Below are 21,650 nucleotides of genomic sequence, written 5' to 3'. Positions count from 1 at the left end.
ACTGAAAATGCCGTTGCTTGGTTAGACGATTATGCACACAATAAATAATAATAATAAAAATCATAAGATGTCACAGTCTGTCAGATATTTTCATGTATCATACATTTATGGGTAACTATGGATTTATTGGTTTTGTTTAGGAATGATTCACAGGAAGAACCTATTTGAGTAGCTCTTAAACTTATTTAACAGACATTGTCATTGAAAACAAATGTGAGTGGGTTTTCCCATTCCATAAGAGTTTTTGAGATTTCAAAAAAATTTCCCCTCCCAAAACAGGATGGAAAGTCCAAATTTTGAAAATGTTCACCAACTAATAATAAAAAAATTCAGATTGGGCTAATTGATCATTTGCATTTTATAATTTTTCAAAGATTTTCTTGCATTTATAAACTTTTAAAAAAACACTTTTTAGCATAAATTAACTAAAATTTCAAAAGAAAAGTCATTTTGCATTGCAAAATGAAACTTTACACTTTGAAAGTTAATTTCAAATCTTTTTATAAAAAATGTTTGAATTAGGGTTGGTTTTGATATAGCTCCTTTTTCACAAATGGTTTCAGTTTTGACAAATCAACATTTTCTGATGAAAAAAAGGTTTAGTTGGAAAATTCCCAACCAGCTCTAAGTGAGATCTCTGTTACTTCAAATACTCAGATGCATATCATCAAAATATATAGAACAGAATAAACAATCCCCTGAACATAGGTTTGAGGCAAGAGGGAATGTTATTCAGTTAATTGAATTATTTGTTTTGGTTGAGGACTTATTGCGGGGAAGATATGCTGTTTCATATCAAACTTCAAAGATGGTTCTGGAAATAACACCGAAAGACCAAGCAGAGGTGTTTTTCACTTGGCACAGTAGATGGATTGCCTAACTGTTTGCATATGTGAGCTAGGTATTTATTGGTAAGAGATGTTGTTTTATCTTGGCGATTTATCTTCCTTAGTATTTATTGTAACAAAATCCTAGCAAGAATTAGGACTGAGAGATGAATTTAAGTAACTGTATTGTGTAAGCCCATTTGTCCCTATAATTTTTCCAATGTTTCTCTGTTGTTTGACAACCTTAGTGTTTGTATTACTCCTTGTAAATAAATAAAGCATATATTTATTAAGATAAAAGTGGTGAGGTAATGTTATGGCATAATCTGTTTGTGTTTTCCTTAAAGGAAAAAGATGGTTATCTATGTCACTGTCTCTCTTAAGAGACAGAGGATAAAATCATACATCCATTGAAGTCAAGGGGAGCTTTGCCATTGACTTCAGTAAGGTTAGGATTTCACCCAGGGTCATTTTCACAAACTCATCTGAGGGCTTGTCTTCACTATCGGGGTAAGTTGACCTATGTTACACTACTCCAGCTATGTGAATAATGTAGCTGGAGTCATCATAGCTTAGGTTGACTTACCCCAGTGTCTTCACGGCACTGCGTCGACAGGAGAAGCTCTCCGGTCGACTACCTTACTCTTCTCGGGGAGCTGGAGTACTGCAGTGGACCGGAGAGTGCTCTGCCATTGATTTACTGGGTCTTCACTAGGCCCACTAAATCGACACCCACTGCATTGATTGCAGCAGCACACATCTCCCCTGAGTCATTTCTTGCCTAAGACAAAGGAGGTTGATGAATGTATTTACAGGTCAGGGTGCCAACTGCGGAGCAGTGGCATGAGACTGTGGCACAGAATGGGAGATCAAGCAGGAGATACTTTTCACAAGTAAATAAGATGGTAACGGTTGCATCATTGCTTTAGGTTATTTGGACCTCTCTGTTCCCACAATGGCATTCATCAGCAATCCTGTAACTCTGCACCTATGACTTGCTATAGTAGCTGTGATACTAGTATCTTTCTCTGCCTCCCCCAAGGTTACTGTCCAGATTTCTCTCATTAGACCAACCTGCACAAGTCCCAGATATATAATATAATTATTCCTCCATGTCCCATGGCCTGGTTACATTTAATATTCATTTCATATCAAAATATTGTCATGTATGTTTTTCATAGAATCATAGGAAGGGACCTTGAGAGGTCATCTAGTCCAGTCCCCTGCACTCATGGCAGGAATAAGTATTATCTGGACCATCCCTGACAGGTGTTTGTCTAACCTGCTTTTAAAAATCTACAATGATGGAGATTCCACAACCTCCCTGGGCAATTTATTCCAGTGCTTAACCATCCTGACAGTTAGGAATTTTTTCCTAATGTCCAACCTAACCTTCCCTTGCTGCAATTTAAGCCCATTGCTTCTTGTCCTATCCTCAGAGGTTAAGGAGAATAATTTTTCTCCCTCCTCCTTATAACAACCTTTTATGTACTTGAAGGTTGTTATGTTGTTTTCATGCATTAACTACAAATGCAGAATGAAATGTGAGTGCAACTATATAAGAACAGCATGCTACTAGGTACATGGGCAAACAGATGCTATGTAAATTAAATGCTTTGCCCATATTGCCCAGTGTGCATTTTCTTACAATTAAATTTTACAGTTGGCAAATTATGATTTATGTTTGACTCTTCAAAAAATGTTCCCACGCCTCTGCTATTTTGGTCTATGAGGTGGCATGGCTCATCCAAGCTGACAACACACATGCATGAAAACTTCCTCTGAGACACGCATGCTGTGAATGGAGTAAAATGGATTAAAACACTGATGGAGAAGTTGATGTTGGCAAAAGAGTGTGCAAATGAGTTCTCTGGAGGATGCAGTAGTATTTGAAAGGGCCTCAGGAAAGTTGCCCTGCCCTGTAAAGCGAAGAAATTAAAACAGACAAAATATAAGCAACAAAAGAGACACTAGTGAGAGAACTATCTGCTCCTTTAGGGCTATTCAGTACTTAATTTGTAATGAAAGAGGTATCGGGGCTCAAGCGATTTTTTTACTTTGATAACTGATGCAGCAAGACCATAGGTGCCTGGGCTATGAATTGCCGAGCCTAGAGGGGCAGGGCTCAGCCGTGGCGAGCCCCAGCACAAATTAAGCACTGGGGCTATCACACCATCTACTGCACCAGTGTGAGTGACATGGTAGAGGTTAGCTTTGCTCGAAGCGAGTCTCAGCCAAATGGTGGTGTGACTGATTGTGCACTGTTGGTAGCTTTTTATATTAAAAGCATTCTGGAGACGAATCAGTGATTCGGATGCCAAATTTCTGAGAATATATACGAGAATCCTCAGTGGTCTAGAATTCTGCTGTATAAGAGGAGGTTAGAAAAAAAAGTAATTAAAAACAATCATTTGTTAATTAATATGTTAGTCGTGCATATTATATGATTAGTACTATGCTGCTGCTGTAGGACAATCAATTTAACATGTAGGATTTATAAGGAATTTAACACTTGAGGTAATATGATCTGGCAAGTTTTATACATTAAGAATCTCATCTCTCAAAATGGTTCAGCAGTGATCCAGAATGTACTGTGCAGTTCCAATATTTTGTAATCTAGAGAACTGTTAGATATAGACAAGGTGAATAAGATTAATTGACTGAATGGTTTAAGACAGAAAACTAACTGGAAATAATACAACTCATGAAACTTTGACAGCCATGAGAGAATATGTGATGTAAAACAATAAAAACAAACATTATTTAGAATTTAAAAGATTGTAAAAAGAACCCATTGTTATTTACTGATTGTTGGATACATAACTCTTCAAGGAAAAATTAAGGCTTCAGAAGCCAATACAATAAATTATAAAGGAGTCGATAACTTGGCAGTTCCATCTGGAGATGCAACTGAAGCTTTGAAATTAAAGTGCATTGCTAAATTTTGTAGTAGTATTTCTTTGAGAGCTGCCAGAATAGGGATTGAATTGGTTGGATAGCAGTTCTTATTAAAGAAATTCAGAAACATTTGTTTAGAGTTAGCAGGAGGTGGAGAGAACTTCTCTTACATTGTATTAACAATAACAATATTTTGTAAATTTAGGCTATACTGTACGTACATTTTGCATCTACATTTTGGGTGAAATTCAGCTATTATAGTGGTGCCTTTTATTGTTTTAGGCATTATATAAACATAGAAAAGAGACAATCCCTGCTATGAAGGGCTTAAAACTAAGGACACAAACAAAGAAAGGGTGGGATGATATGGCGATAGGACATACAAAGAAATTAATCTGGCGAAGAATTGGCTGAGCTTTCTTATGTACATGGATTGTAGAGTTTTGGATGATGATTTTTTTTTGTTTACTTTTTAATAATGGGGGTTAGCGGTACAGATAAAGGGAATAGGAGAAGAGAAGAAGGGAAAGAGAAATATTTAAAACTTCTCACTTGTCTAGCTATAATTAGCAGGCTGGGTTTTGTAGGCATCACAGCAGAAGTGAGCTTTAAGGAAATATTTGAAGGAGGACAAAGGTAATGACTGTTCAGATTTTGTCAGGGAGTTTTTCCCATGCATAAGGGATGCACTCATTCTCATATACATGCCAATCCATTGATTTCCACACACCATTTTAGTTTCAATGGAGTTGTGCATGTGTAAATTAGAATAAAACTTGGACCTTCACATTTTGAATGTTTTTTTCAACAATATTAGTGTTGAATGTCTAAGATACTATATACACTGTACTAATTCAGAATGGACACAATAAAATAACTGATCCAAATGTGAAACTTTAATAAATGTTTTATCCTTTATATAATCCTGTAGACATACTTATTATCTGTATATTCATTCTATGAACTAAAGATTTGAGAAATCAAATTCTAAACATTAAGCATATAGATGCCTATGTTTTCATATCTTTTAAAAATGTTACCTTCATTTCAGGGAACTTTCTGAGAGGTATCTTATATTAGAATGGCAGGAAGTCTTTTTACATAAAAGGAGGTGGGGCAAGTCTTTGTGGCTTCTGAGTAGATGGCTTCAGCAACTGTGGACTCAACAAAAGGAATCCATTCTCTCAGCTATTCTACTCCTGGACTTTCTTTCAAGATCAGATTGATTCAAGAAAACATTGACCTCTGGCATTTCCCTCCTACCTTCTTCTTGTACAGAATATTCCTTACCTGTGCAATCTCTGTAGAGGAGACACTCGATATCAACAGTTGTCTGCCACATTTATCACATCCCTGATGATCGTGCCCTGTGTTCAGAATAAGGAGGCCTGTTGGTAATTTAGGGTCTATCCAAACTGGTTCATGTCAATGAAAGTCTTTCCATTGACTTCACTGGGCTCTGAATCAGCCTCTTCGGTACCACAGTAATAACAAGGCAATCACTCTGTGTCTGACCTATCAGTCCTCATCCTTAAAGGAAACCTGCATAGCACGAGCCCGGGAGCTTAAATTCATTACTCTGCTAGATACTAAAAATATGGACTAAACTGAGACTGGATTTATGGCTTATTACAACAGTCTAAACCCACTAGTACCCCTGCCCTCTTTTTGTCCTATGACTGCAGAGGTGTTAACAGGCCACTTTACCTTGATTGGTCCCTTACAATATGTGCTAACTACTTATGCTAAACTATCTGTTCCACCTTGCATTTTGCTGTGATGCTGGGTGTTCCTTTTCCACACCTGAAGAAGAGCTCTGTGTGGCTCGAAAGCTTGTCCATCTCACCAACAGAAGTTGGTCCAATAAAAGATATTCCCTCACCCACCTTGTCTCTCTAATTTCCTGGGACTGATATGGCTACAACTATACTATGTACAGTTATGAGGGGACATTTTAAACATAATCTTTCAAGTAAAATGTATAGCTCTGTTTCTTTTTATATCCCCTAATCTAGCTGGTAAATGACAGCACAATGCATCTTGTATTAAAAGAGATGACAGGACTAAGGAGGAAGGAGCTCAGCAGCTTCTCCCTCTTCTGCTATAATATAGCATAATTTCACTACCATGATTTTCACTACCATGATTTCACTACCATCACACATGTTGATCATTACCACCAGCACAATTATTACCTTCAATCAAGAACTTAATGCCTATATTGATAGGAAAATACATATTTTATTGCAAAAAGATTAAATAGAAAAATAGATATTAAACCACACTTTCTATAAACAGGAAAATACTCCAATGTATGTGAAGGAACAGAAATGGACGCCATGTAGAGTCAAGCATAGGAGTTTATTACGCATAGCACTGGTGGAGTGTCACTTTGCTTATTAGGCTCAGAGACACTGCAAAACAATTGATTACAATAGATTATATAGGATGCTCTCTGGGCGGAGAGAAGCGATGGGGTGGGAGTTCCCAAGCCCCTGGGTAGGTTCTAGCAGAAGACAAGATAAGCACAATAAGCCAATGGTCTAAAAGATTACATAATGGCTCGGCCCATGGCTCAAATTAACATATTGCTAACACACAGGTAATTACCCTCAAACTATTCCTATTAAAGCATATAGGTTAAATCCTAATTTTGGGGTCCAGGGGAATGAGGTAGCAGCTCTCCCCATTGACCAACAGGTACATTGCTGGAGATTTAAAGCAAAGAAGCAGTAATTAGTATTTAACAATAACAATTGTTTATAGTTTTACCTTTGCATTTCTATGGACTAGGATTGGCATACATCTGAAAGGGGAGGGTGTCATTACTCATGTCAATCATGTTAGGTCTCTCCCTGAACTCTGTTCTGGCATCTGAGGAGTATTGTACCTCTATCTCCTTCCTGCACCAGGGAGTTAACTTTGAGGCCTTTCTCAGTGCTTTCTGTGTCTGTAACTCGCAATAAGGACAACCAATTACAACTCACCATCTGGAGTCATGCTGACTCCGCTCACCGACTTGAAACACACAAGGTTGTCTATCTACCCCCGCTTTCTCTTAGCCATGTATTGTTCTTTGTTAGCTAGCCCCCATGCCTCAGGCCAAGCTGTGGACTCTGGGCCTATATGAAAAGTTCTGAATAGAAACTGTGGTTAAGAGTTTACATCCACTGCAAATGGATTTTGGCCCTTCAGTCCCTTCAGTATGGTGCTATATTTTGTTTCCAAAATTTATAGGAGAATACTGAACTGCAATATTCCCTCCTAGGTGGAAAATTCTTCTTCACCATTTCTAGACCTCAAATTTCTAATGGCTTAGTCATCGAAGTCAGTCATACAGTCAGAGCAAAAGAGCATTAAAATCATATGTTGTATCAATGGCAAGTGGATGATACGCCAAACAATTGTTCATTTTGCACAGACACCACTACAGGCCTAAGGAAAGTTATTTCTAGACTTCTTTCTTGGCCTGGGATCATCACTTCTGTCCTGCCACCATCTCCAAGACACTAGCAACGCACACTAGGAAAAATAGCTAATTTCCCACAAAAAGACAGAATTAAAAAACCATGTCTGGTTACTGTTTGGATCTTCCCAGAGGGTCTCCTCAGGCTATGGACAATGCCACAACTGAACAAAAAAATCACTCTGGGACTCTGAGCTCATTCACATGTGGTTTCACCCATTGTCTTGATGTGATCATGGAGGGATTGTTTTTGACAGTGACTGTTGAGTGTTGATCATATTGGGTACCAAATTCAAGGTGTACATCCAACAACCAAATGCTGAAAAGCCCAAAAGAAGATTTCCAGAATTCAGAACAATAATGTCCTTTCACATCAACAGCTCATGAAAGGTATTATATAAAACACATGTGTCTATTATATGATTGAGCATATTCTCCTTTAGAAAGTAGCTATCCCTGAATACATCATCCACAATGACATCAGCTTGAGCTCTAGTCTTCATTCTGCCCAATGGATCTTGCAGGAACATCTGTTTCACATCTTCAAACGATTGTTCATTGCTGCAAAAGAAGTCAGTGTTAGTGAAATCAGCATCATTAAGTCAGGCTATCCCAATTCTCCACCTATTGGAAAAATAATAGAAAAATGACGATGGAAATACCCACACAGACAATAAATAACTGAATGTCTGTTTGTCGGCTTAGGATAAACTGGTCTAAAAGATCTTCAGTACTACCTACTCCTTTTGATCATCTCTTCTAAAAGAAAGATTTCCGTGGCCCCAATCCAGTAAAGGATTTTAGCGTGGGCATAAATTTAATCACCTAAATAGGGCATTTACTTTCATGTGGTTGCTCATGTGCTTTGAATTACACACCTGCTAATTGTTTTGCTGGACTGTAAAGTAATTGTTTAGTTATGAATGCTAAGCAGTTGGGAATGGGAGAATGCAGAGATCCTTTGTGTTTTATGAACTTCTAAAACTAAAAAGTTTTGGGATTTCTTATACCAACTTTTACCTTTGCAAATATACATTCTGTTATAAACCTTCTTATTGATCCTTTTTTCTCTCTAGGACAAATACACCCTATGTTGTGAACATGCTTGCCCCATTAAAGTCAATGGGAGTTGCATACAGCTGTCCAATGGCAACATTTGGCCCTAAATGAGTTATTTTTCTTCTTCTCTCCCTCTGTTTATTTTTGTTTTTCAGCATTTAGGCTGGGACTTTCAAAGGAAAATAAGGAAGTTAGGCACCCAAGTGATATTGGAAGTTCATGGATTTGGGTTCCTAACTTCCTTGACCCTCCTTTGAAAAATCCCACTGAAAGTCTCCTTTTCATCTCCCAGGGTTTTTTTGGTTTTGTTTTTGTTTTTTTTAAGTGCAGTTGATTTTATTTCTGTTATTCAGGTCACAACAGGCTCCCTTCTCTCCCAGAACCTGTCCCACAATAGCAATGAGCTATAGAAATAAGTTTATATGGTTTTAAAGATTGTGAGCATCACACCTCTGCACTCTTTTAAATCACACTATCTACAATATTATCAAGCCAAAAAAAAAATACAGCCAGACAGTTCAGCCAGGATATCCTTGCATTGGAGCAAGCAAACAACCAGAAAGTAACACCAGGATGTGGAATTTTGTCTGCAAAAAGAAATCTAATCCTCAAAGATTTAGGACTGTATGTGGCTTTGCAACTAGATGATTGTTCTGTATATTATAAAAAAAAAATCTCAAAATGACATTAACAAAGAGGACTTGTAAAACATTATTGTGCTTGTAAAGCTTTGTATGTTCCAACTAATACACTGCAATAAAACAATTAAGTTTTAGCTAAAAAAAAATGAAGGTGCTGGTCAAAATTTAAACCCACAGTGTACAAGTGGGTTCTACATTTAGCAAAATAAATCACCCTGTAAGTGGTGTTTACTTAAAGAAATGAAAGCACAAATGATCCAGATAAAGTGGCTTCTTTGGCTATTCTACACTTCTCCAGCCCAGCCCAAAGTAGCTACTATCTACAGCCTATTTTGTAACTACAATACCCACCTGGGGAAGTGAGGAAACAGACTGACAGAGCGAGATGGGTACCCAGAAATCACCTACTACAGGACTCGCCCAACAAGGAAAATCACAGAACTCCACTGGCCATCATATTCAGCCAGGGCCGCCCAGAGGATTCAGGGGGCCTGGGGTCTTCAGCGGTGGGGGGCCCCTGCTTCAGCGGTAATTCGGCGGCAGGGGGTCCTTCCGCTCCGGGACCCACCGCCAAAGTGCCCCGAAGACCCGCGGCGGGGGACCCCCACCCCCGAATTACCACCGAAGACCCGGCACTTTGGTGGCGGGTCCCGCTTCGGCGGTAATTCAGAAGTGGGGGGTCCTTCTGCCCCGGGGCGGAAGGACCCCCTGCCACCGAAGACCCGGAGCAGAAGAAGCTCCGGGGGCCTGGGCCCCACGAGAGTTTTCCGGGGCCCCAGAGCGAGTGAAGGACCCCCCTCCAGGGCCCCTGAAAAACTCTCGTGGGGTCCCCTGTGGGGCCCGGGGCCTGGGGCAAATTGCCCCACTTGCCTCCCCTCCCCCCGGGTGGCCCTGCATTCAGCCCCCAGCTAAAACCTCTCCAGCACATCAACGATCGACAGCCTATCCTGGAAAACAATCCCTCACTCTCACAGACCTTGGGAGGCAGGCCAGTCCTCACTTATAGACAGCCCCCTAACCTGAAGCAAATACTCACCAGCAACTACACACCACGCCACAGAAACACTAACCCAGGAACCAATCCCTGTAACAAACCTTTTTGCCTACTCTGTCCCCATATCTACTCTAGTAACAACATCATAGGACCCAACCACATCAGCCACACCATCAGAGACTCATTCACCTGCACGTCTACTAATGTTATATATGCCATCATGTGTCAGCAATGCCTCTCTGCCATGTCCAAGACACTAGCAACGCACACTAGGACAGTCTCCACATAAAAGAATAAATGGACACAAATCGGACATCAGGAATTGTAACATACAAAAGCCACTAGGAGAACACTTCAATCTTCCTGGACATTCTATAACAGATTTAAAAGTAGCCATACTTGAACAAAAAAAACTTCAGAAACAGACTTCAAAGAGAAACCACAGAACTAAAATTCATTTGCAAATTTAACACCATTAATTTGGGCTTGAATAGGGACTGAGAGTGGCTGGCTTATTACAAAAGCAACTTTGTCTCTCCTGGAATTGACACCTCTTCATCAATTATTGGGAGTGGACTACATCCACCCTGATTGAATTGGCCCTGCCAACACTGGTTCTCCACTTGTGACGTAACTCCCTTCTCTTCATGTGCCAGTATAATAATGCCTGCATCTGTAATTTTCATTCCATGTATCTGAAGAAGTTGGTTTTTTACCCACAAAAGCTTATGCCCTGTAGCAATGCAGTGACTCACCGGCACAGTGTCTCCTGCTGGTCGTCCTGGGAATTAGCTCACCGAGCCCGGAGTGCCCTCTGCAGGCCGATGTCTTGACTTCCGCTGGCCTCCATGTCCCTCCAGGACCCCAGTGCCCCTATACACTATGGTTCTGCCTTCCATAGTAACCCCAAGGTTCTGGGTCTCCCCACCCTGGGGAACCCCCAACCCTCTATCCCCCACTTGCCTCAGTCCATGGCTACTGCCAATCACCATCTAGCCTGTTCACTGGGGCAGACTGCAGTGTACAAGCCATTCATCATTGGCAAGGGGGGTTTGAACCTGCTGCCTTTGCCTACCCTTGGGCTGCCCCTTTCTTAGCTCCAGCCTAGCAGCCCCTATATAGGGCCAGCTGCGGCCTGATTGGGGCGTGGCCCAGCTGCGGCTGCTTCCCCCATCAGCCCAGGCTAATGGTTCCCTGCCACAGCCCTCTCAGGGCAGGAGCGGGGTGACTGCCCGCCACATGCCCAAATAAATCGGTTAGTCTTTGAGGTGCCACCAGACTCCTTGTTGTTTTTGTGGATACAGACTAACACAGGTCAGGTTTGACAAAGCCCTGGCTGGGATGATTTAGTTGGGAATTGGTCCTGCTTTGAGCAGGGGGTTGGACTAGATGACCTCCTGAGGTCCCTTCCAACCCTGATATTCTATGATTCTATGATTCTATGAACACGACTACCTCCTGATGCTTGATCTTATTTTGTGTTATTCATCCCTTCTGACAGGCTCTATCAGGCCTTCTCTGCCCTTTTCTGGAGGCAATGGTGCCCTGGCACCCCTTGCTTACAGAACACCTGCTTACGCAAGACTACCAATGAGACTTAGTCCTCCAGAGGCCAAGAAGGGCCAGGGAGAGACACTAATCAGTAAGGATCCCAAAGGCCACTTAAAAAGATTTACCTGCTTTCTTTGAAGGACAGTCCCGAGTGAGCAGGACATGGGAGAACTCCTCAGTAGTAGCCCAGGACTCCAGGGCCAGGTCAGGTCTTCTGCTTAAATATTGTGACTGAACAGCCCCCTTTTTGTGCTTATTAGGTTAAAGGTGCAGACAGCCAAGTCTTGCATTTGGTTATAATTAACCATTTAACACTGACACCAAGATTAGGCCATTGGCTGTTCTGCTCTAGCCTGACTGCCACATTACTACAGAGACTTTTCAAAACAAAGCATGACGACTATTTCTGCGACTTCTCTAATTTATAGCACATTGACATATCACAAGAGGCAAGTGAGATCCTTGCATGGAAGACAGGTCTGAAATGCAAGTGTTAATGTGAATAGTATACTATTGTCTGTAAATAGCCACTCTCAGCAGGTGCATCAAAGAGGGCCCCTACCCTTGTATCAGGTTAGATATCATTCTGCATATCTTCACTCTAGCAACTAAAAAAGGAAGAAAGTATCCATATGTGCATATTCCTATGATTATTTTGTATATCTAGATGAAGACGACACTTTTCACCAACATCAGGATAGGACACACAGATCCAAGTTCTACTCTCAGTCACTGATGTAAATCCAAAGTATCCCCATCGAAGTCAGTGATGGTATCCCAGATTTACACTTGCATACCTGAGAGCAGAATTTGGCCTATGCTGTCCTAATATTTCTCAGTTCTGAAGAATGCCTGTCTTTCCAGAACTCAGAAGCTGTGAGTTTATGTAATGTCAGGTGAGTGATAAACAGAGAAATTCTTTTTTGTTCATTTCTTGCACGCAGATACAGTGACGTGACATCGACTCCAAGTCCCCATACAAATATTGCAAGAGAACATTAGAAAGAAGCCAGCGTGTTAACAACCATGTTTCTGCCAAGATAAGTCTATTAGTATTATTTTATCAACTCTCCAAATGATTTATGGGCTGATCTTTGAATCTTGAAATTGATTTTTTAATAGAGGAGGACCATTTTCTCCACTTCTCCTTCCCCCCAAAAATAGTGAGTTGAGTAACTTTTAAATACCAAATCCCGTCTTCCATCAATTCAGCCAAATTCATTTTTAAGTGTCTCATTTCACATCAGTCTAGCCATTATTTAATATTTGCTGCAAGGAGCCACCTTGTCTGTGCTGACATCGTCTGCTCAGTTTTCTTTTACACTTTCTAACAGAAACTATGACACACTTCTACAAGAATAGACACAGAAAGCCAAGAAACAGACAGTATAACTCAAGGCCAAGACATATGTTTCTATAACTTATGTCCCTTTCTCCATTACTTTTACTACATTTGGAGGAACATCTTTGAGAACAGAAACTTTGATATACAGAATTTTTATAGTGCACTAATACTTGGAAAACATATCAAATAATCTCAAATGAATGAATTTGGTATTACACAACTTATTTCCATAATAATCAAATTGTCATTTTCACTCTGATGTGCTTCACTTTGTTAACAGTTAGTTCTCCATATAAATACACCTGTAGGTCATAATTCTTATTGTTAATGTCTGTGGGGTGCAGTGAAAGCAGCATCAAATTGACTGTTAACAGCTGAAATCAGCACTGACAAGATGCCAGTAAAGAACAAAATTAATATGAATTTATTTCAGCAATTAACTATGTCAACTCTGGGTATTGCATCAAAAGAAACAGTTCTATAAGAGTATCAGAGGGGTAGCCGTGTTAGTCTGGATCTGTAAAAGCAGCAAAGAATCCTGTGGCACCTTATAGACTAACAGACATTTTGGAGCATGCGCTTTCGTGGGTGAATACCCACTTCGTCGGATGCAAGGATGCACTTTTTCTTTTTCTGTTATGCGAGAAAAGTGTGGACAGGAAAAAAATCAGTTACATTATGGCAAAGTTAGACTCAGGACTCACAATTTGTCAGACCACTCTGTTTTATTAGCAAAGTGCTCTGCTAATACACCCAGATAATGTGAGCACCATGCAAGACAGATAAAAGAGTGCAAACTTAACAAGATAACAAAGGAAGCAGAATCTGATAAGTTTACCTGGGCTACACATGCATATTTTATTTCCTTACTATTTCTGATTTCCTGTTAATGTCCCACCATTAGCTTAAGTGGACTCATTGTTTCGTACCTTAATGTTTCTCTTTCTGACAACTATATTTCAACATTCCTTATTTCTGCTTAAAGGAACATACAACATTTCTTTAATTCATTCTTATTTTTACAATATAATTCATTCTACTTTCACAATTAGAACAAGAAGAGTGTCAAGCAGAAGTGAACAAGTCACAACCAATCTCCTACACCTCACCTATGAAAGGATAAGAGACAGTGGTGCTTGAAGCACAGTATGATGTAATGGCAGCTTCAGGAATAGCTCTTCCCACCTGTGACGTTATTGACATGAACTGTGACCGTATAGATCATTGTTGCAGCCAAGGTCCTATAGTTGCACCAAATCTTGTATGCATGTATCGTTTTTGTATTTGAAGTTATAAATATTAGCTATGTACTTGTATCTCAATGTGTTTGATTCTAAGGGTAGGTCTATACTTACCGCGCGGGTCAACGCGGAGAGTTCGACTTCTCGGAGTTCGAACTATCGCGTCTAATCAAGACGCGATAGTTCGACCTCCCCACGCGCTCTGGTCGACTCTGGAACTCCACCACCGCGAACGGCAGTGGCGGAGTCGACCTGGGAGCCATGGACTTCATTCCCGCGGCGTCTGGACTGGTGAGTAGCCTGAACTAAGGTACTTCGACTTCAGCTACGCTATTCGCCATTTGGCCAGCTTATTGAAAAGGGACTCTTCAGATTAAGTGCCCAATCAAGAAACACTTAACTGACAATAGACCTTGGGAGACTCCAATCCACATGAGAAGTCTTCCTGAGAACGTTCAAGGTAGCATGTGAGCAATGGCTGCTCTCCCTGTAAAGAACTGAGTCATGCATGGACAGGTGACTTCCCCATGTGATTCCAAACTCCATCTTGCTGCTGTGAATTTTCATAGTAAGTATAAAGGGGTGTCCTTCCACATGGCAGAGGATATAAAAGACCCTGAAAATCCCTCTATTTTTATCTTCAGTCCTGCTTCTTACCTCTGGAAGAACTTTGCTACAAACTGAAGCTCTGAACAAAGGACTGAATGACCTATCCAACTGTGGATGTACTCCAGAGACTTGATTTGAACCTGCAGTTTATTCCATCACTGGACAAGCCTGAACCAAGAACTTTGCCATTACTGTATGTAATTGATTCCATTTAACCAATTTTAATTCCATTTAACCAATTCATCTATATTTCTTTCTTTTTATGAATAAACCTGTAGATTTTAGATTCTAAAGGATTGGCAACAGCGTGATTTCTGGGTAAGATCTGACTTGTATATTGACCTGGGTCTGGGGCTTGGTCCTTTTGAATTGGGAGAACCTTTTTTCTTTTCCTGGGGTATTGGTTTTCATAACCATTCATCCCCATAAAGAGTGGTGCTGGTGGTGATACTGGGAAACTGGAGTATCTAAGGGCATTGCTTGTATGACTTCTGGTTAGCCAGTGAGGTGAGACCAAAGTCATCTCTGTTTGGCTGGTTTGGTGTGCCTTTCTAATAAAGGATACCCAGCCTTGGGCTGTGACTGCCTTGCTCTAAGCAATTTGTTCTGAATTGATACTCTCAGTAGTGTCCCACCAGAGGCTGCATCGTTTCACCACCATGTCCCCCTCTAATATTATACGGGACTCCATTTTCTCCCTCATTCTCTGAGTCACCCTTTGCTGAATAATGTCAAATGAGCAACTAACGGGGGGGAATGCTGGCAGCAGCAGTAGTACTGTTGTCTGACAAAAGAGTAAAGGTCCAGTGAAAACATCTGCAAGTAGTTGATGTAGTGAAGGAAACAGTGAAAGGTCTCCCTCACATTGGATTTGCAGTTATATACTTAACTGTGTGAATGTAATTGCAAAACAAATGAGTACTTCTACGCCAAACAGTGCTATTGACTTCAGTGGGGCTGACACATGCAACTCAAAGCATGAGTTGGCACAATGCATGTGATTGCTATAGATAGTTTGCACCATGATTCTTTCTTTTGCTCTGTCTGGATTCATTCTCAAGTGTTCTTCTAAATAGCAAGAAAATTTAAATGATAGCAAAACCCAAATAATTTGCTCTTTCCCCAAACCTGAAGATACAGTTTACTCATAGTATAAATAATAATTTAAAGCAAGAGCAGACCCATTCTTCCCTTCTTCAAAGCCACTGACCTCAGTGGCACTGAAGCTTCTTCAACTGAATTTTGCCTCAGATCCCTACTAATGCACAAACACAGTGACTTCTCAAAATTTAGCTTCCTTTTTCATCCTCAAATCATTTGATATAGCAGGTTCCTAAATTTCACTCACAATTCACATGATCAGTTCTCCTCTAAGGTAAGACTTACAGAATAGAACACACTGTCAAGCATCTTTAGTTAATTGTTTTTTTTATAATCAGATCATAATTTTTTACTAGTTTGTGAACTGCTCTGAAGATTTACTCTTGAGTTGCTATCCATGTCATGTGATTGGTCACTTCATTTCTCTGCCTTTTTTTTGTCTGCACTTACCTTTCACAAGTGAAAGGAGTCACTTTTTCTGTCCACGAGTTGCCCATAAATAGATCAGGCTTTTCAATAATTTGTCCTATGTTTGTAGTTCAGGAAATCTTGTGTGTATAATAAAAAGAACTTCCCAAAAGGTCCATGAAAGCAGTTCCATAACAAATAGTCTCACATGGGAGTTATTTTTGCTAGTGACCATGACACTTTGGCTTTCCACAAACATTCCTGTGACTAAACACCTGCCCATCTCAATGTTTGTGAATAGGCCACAAAGGAGTCACAAATGCCAGCAAATAGAATCAGTGGGTTCTAATTGCAAGTATATTCATTATTGTTGTATACTCACTGTACTGGTCACTCTCTTGATCTTTCCTCATGATTCCTGTATAAACAGCCTCTCATAGCCACCTCTTCTGTTGAGCTATCTCATAATTGCTGATCATATCGGTAAGAATGTAAGTAAAAAAACACATCTAACCAGGGGGTGGAGGGGCAGGATTCACCTCTTAATCTTTAGCTTCCACTGAGATCTGATAAAAACCTTTGTGTTCACTTAAGGCAAACTGCACAAATGAAGAGTGATTATTTTCTTGCCTTTCAGAAAAGAGGCCAAAAAATATGTTATATGTTTTGATTTATTAAATTTTGACACAGCTATGCATATACCAAAAAAATCTAATTTGATCTAGAGATTGCACATTTTGTTACAGTGGTGCTAATCCCTGGAATTCATTGCCTAACGTTGTTAGAGATTTGAATCTGTTTTTAAATTTTATTTGAAGTTTAATTTTTTGGATGTGCCTTTTTATAATAATTATATATAAACCTATCTTGTAGAACTGGAAGGGACCCTGGAAAGTCATGGAGTCCAACCCCCTGCCTTCACTAGCAGGACCTAGTACTGATTTTGCCTCAGATTCCTAAGTAGCCCCCTTAAGGATTGAACTCATAAACCCTGTATTTAGCAGGCTTAGGTTCAAACCACTAGGCTAGCCCTCCCCAACTGAGTTAGTCCTCCTGCACTGAGCTATCCCAGATATAAGTATCTGTCTGTACTTGCGTCTAAAGTTATCTATACTTTATTTTTAAATGAAGATTAAGATTAAGCATTTGATGTCTGATTCAAAAGCCACTGACGTTAATGGAAAGATGCCCACTGACTTAATTGGGCTTTGGATCAAACCTTTAGGAGGTTTCTCCTTGAAAGTCACGATGGGCCAGACCCTCAGCTGGTGTAAATAAGCACTGATTTAAGTAGAGCTACATGGATTCATGGCAGTTGAATTTAATTTTTCCATAATTTAAATCAATGGCATTGCACAGGGTAGATTTTAATCTTAAATATGTTTACATTGTAAATGGAGCTGACTCCAACAATGATTTCATCCAGACCTGCTAACAGTATGGGTTTTCAGCCCAACAAGCATCTGAGGGGAAAGCCCCATGGATTGCTTGCTCTTCCCTGTATTCCATCTCACCTTCTGTGGAAAGGCAGATAATCAGAGCTACTCTGTGTGCTGAAGGAACAGTCCTTGTAGACATCTGGGGAGCAACTTCTCCTGCTGGCTGTGTAGCCATTGATCATTCTTCCAGTACTGCATCTACAAGCCACCCTTCCTGAGGCCTGGGAACAGCAGGAAATGATGAAAAGGGCCTCCTAGGGGTGACGGAGAGGGAGGAAGAAAAAAGAATCTCCAGGAGCTGCCTGGAGGTAAAGATAAATTTGTGCAGGGAGGGGAAAGGGGCTAGAATAATCCATAGTTAAGGTTGCAATGGAATTTGGATTATAAACTTAAATTTGGCAAGCTTCCAATAATTATAAAAAAAATCTCGTATCTACCACAACATTTGGTATATTACATCTAGGACTGAGGCAGAATTTTTCTGTTAATTTAGAAGACAATTTATTTTAATTAAGACAATTAATGAGGAAAATCAAAAACTGTCAGCATTTGGCCCTCCACTGCTAGCATATTGTCTACAGTATTCCAATAAACCGAATGGAGGAAGGAACAGCAAGATGAGACTCTGTCTTCCATGAAGAAATTTTCTTACAAGTGATGCCAAAGCATATGGAGAATGTTTCTCATGATGCCAGACTCCCAGGGCCATCCCTAGGGGGGTGTGGACCCAGGACAAATCAGCCTGTATGGGCCCCCCGGGGCAGAAGGGGTCAGCCTGGCACTGGCATGTTCTGCCAGTGCTAGGACACTGGCAGCCGGTGCAGCAGCAGGTGAGCACGAAAAAGAAATACAACGCGCTGGTGAGTGTGGGCCTGACCCCTGCTGCTGGCACCAGGCTCCCCACTAACTCCCTGGGCTGGCCTGGCCCCCCAAACCCCTAACCCCACCCCCTGGGACCAGCTTGGTCCCCCAGGTACCCCTAACCCCACACCCCAGGCCAATCTAGCACCCCCCCGCATGACACATGGCCAAGAGTGGTCGCCCTGATTCGCCATGCCCAAGGGACAGCTCTGCAGACTCCTACAGTCACTTTCTGTGCTGTATGTGTTGCATCCACTTTGCAGATGTGAATTTATATAAAACAGAATCTACCTAGTGAGCTAGCATGATAGTCTGGGAAACTTTAGAAGCTGAGTTTTAAATGGAATTTGCCATTTCTGGTCTGAAAAGAGGTATGTAAAAAGACAAAGGAATCCATGGAAGACCTGATTCCAGAATCTTTCCCAAACTCAGTACCCCGACAGTGAGACACATCCGCTTACACAATTGAATCAGAGTGATAGAATGAGTATTGGCAAATGTGTTATCTTATACTTAGATAGAAGCTCTTCAGACAAATTTAAATTGACTCTTACTATTATTTTTGGTGCATCGTTACCACAGTGCATTCAAAACTCCTAAGACACATAGAGCCACTTACAGTCTATACTAGAAAACATGTTACTGGCACAACAATTGAATACTTGGGGCAGGAACTACTTCTATGTTTGTATAGCCCCTAACACAACAGGACGTTGATCTTGATCAGGGTTGCTATAATAATGTCAACAATGATAATAAATGGAGTAAGCCACACAATGAAATGTTACAGACTATGGTTTATATGCATTGGCCATTTCTTTGCCAATAGAGCCTTAAGCACACATGCTAGTCACCTAATGGAACACTAAAAACTTGAATTATATAGACAATAACTTTATGTTTTTATGTGAGCTTCTATAACACAGTTGTGCTTTAGCTCAACAACAAAATGTCTTTCAAAACTGTTTAATCATTTAGTTATGTCCAAATATGGCTAACAATGGGGAAGTGCTATAATATTAAATATGCTTTATCTCTGCTTCAGGCTAATTATTACTGAACATTTTCAAATGGAGCAGGTGACAAAAACTGACAGGAAAGTATAAAAAGGGTGACCTTAACGGGGCGGAGGGGGAGGAAGAACATGGACAATCACAATAGGGGTAAAGAAGCAACAAAAGGGAAAACAGTGGGGGGATCTGTTCGACATCTTATATGTCTATAAACAAATGTAAGGAGTATAGGGAATAAACAGGAAGAACTGGAAGTATCAGGACATAAGCTAAATTATGACTGAATTGTCCTCACGGAGACTTGATGGGATAAGTCTCATGACTCAAATATAGGCATAGAGGGATTCAGCTTGTTCAGGAAGGTCAGGCAGAGTAAGGCAGGAAGGTCTGTATTATACATCAAAAGAAGATAAGAACGGCCATACTGGGTCCTACCAAAGGTCCATCCAGCCCAGTATTCTGTCAGTAGCCAATGCCAGATGCTTCAGAGGGAATGAACAGAACAGTGCAATTCAGTGGTGCTGGAATAATTTGTATAGTAGAAGTGCTGCGAGCCGTTGAACCAACTGTAAACCCCGTATATGATGGAAACCACTTAAAGCCGGGGGTGCCGCCATATTCCCAGTTCCAACACCTATGACACAATTATCAAGTGACCCTGTCATCCAGTCCCAGCTTCTGGCAGTCAGAGAGTTAGGGGAACCCAGAGCATGGGCTTGTGTCCGTGACCATCTTGTCTAATAGCCATTGATGGTCCTATCTTCCATTAACTTATCTAATTCTTTTTTGAACCTAGGCATGCTTTTGGCCTTCACAATATCCTCTGTAGGTTTGTTTTAAACTTGCTGCCTATTAATTTCATTGAGTGACCACTGGTTGTTGTATTGTGTGAAAGGGTAAATAAGAGTTCCCTAATCGGTTCTTCACACCAGTCATGATTTTATAGCTCTCTATCATATCCCCTCTTAGTTGTCTCTTTTCCAAGCTGAATAGTTGCAGTTCTTTTAATCTCTCCTTGTATGGAAGCTGTTCCTTACCCCTAATCAGTTTTGTTGCCCTTCTCTGTACCTTTTCCAATTCTAATATCTCTTTTCTGAGATGAGGCCATCAGAACTAAATGTAGTATTCAAGTTGTGGCCATACCATAGATTTATAGATATTTATAGGCATTATGATATTTTCTGTCTTATTATCCTATCCCTTTCCTAATGGTTCCTAACATTATGATAGCTTTTTTTGACTGCTGCTGCACATTGAACAGATGTTTTCAGAGAACTATCCACGACGACTCCAAGATCTCTTTCTTGAGTGGTCACAGTTTATTTAGACCCCCATCATTTTGTATGTATAGTTGGGATTATTTTTTCCAAAGTGCATTATTTTGCATTTAGCACTGAATTTCATCTGCCATTGTGTTATCCAGTCACCCAGTTTAGTGATACTTTTGTTCACTTGGCAGTCAGCTTTGGATTTAACTATCTTGAACAATTTAGCATCATCTGCAAACTTTATCACTTCACTGTTTATCCCCTTTTCCAGATCATTTATGAATATTTTTGAACAGCACAGGTCCCATTACAGATCCTTGGGGGTCCCATTACAGATCACTGTTTGCCACTTTCCATTGTGAATACCAGCCATTTATTCCTACTTGTCTTTGACCAGTTTCTGAGCCATAAAAGGACTCCCTGTTTATTCCATAACTGCCTGCTTTGATTAAGAGCCCTTGGTGTGGGATCTTCTCGAAGGCTTTCTGAAAGCACAAGTACACTGTATCAACTGGATCACCCTTGCCCATGTTTGTTGACCCCCCCTCAAATAATTGGAATAAATTGGTGAGGTGTTACTTCTCTTTACAAAAGCCATGTTGACTCTTCCTCAACATACCATGTTCATCTATATGTCTGATAATTTTGTTCTTTACTATAATTTCAACCAATTTGCCTGGAATTTGGCTTCCCATCTTACAGGCTATCAGGCTGGCCTCACTCCCGGACAGCTGCCAGAACTGCCCGTCGTGGAAACATGCACCCACAGCTGTGATCAATAAAAAAAACAAGCCCCGCTATAAAGACGGGAGAGCCAAGAGGGAAAGCGAGGCAGAAAGACCTGGGATAGCAAAGGGCAACGGCCCTATGCCAGGCTTCCTCTAAGAAACTGACAAGGAGTTTAAGGGCTGATAGACTCCATTTAGGTT

The 21,650-nt window shown here is 40.6% G+C and overlaps 1 protein-coding gene across 1 annotated transcript in view; it reads right to left on the bottom strand.

Moving 5' to 3' along the window:
• Nucleotides 1–7,697: 7,697 nt before the first annotated feature.
• The window catches only part of CD109 (CD109 molecule), a 202,467-nt gene continuing 188,514 nt past the window's right edge, over nt 7,698–21,650 (bottom strand). Inside the window, exon 34 of the mRNA XM_045011988.1 lies at nt 7,698–7,752. The gene's annotated coding sequence lies outside the window, so the exon portion shown is untranslated. The remainder of the gene's footprint in view (nt 7,753–21,650) is intronic.

The sequence above is a fragment of the Mauremys mutica genome, chromosome 3, assembly GCF_020497125.1.
Source record: "Mauremys mutica isolate MM-2020 ecotype Southern chromosome 3, ASM2049712v1, whole genome shotgun sequence".
In the NCBI taxonomy this organism is placed as follows: domain Eukaryota; kingdom Metazoa; phylum Chordata; order Testudines; family Geoemydidae; genus Mauremys; species Mauremys mutica.
This window is presented reverse-complemented; position numbering and strand designations above follow the sequence as displayed.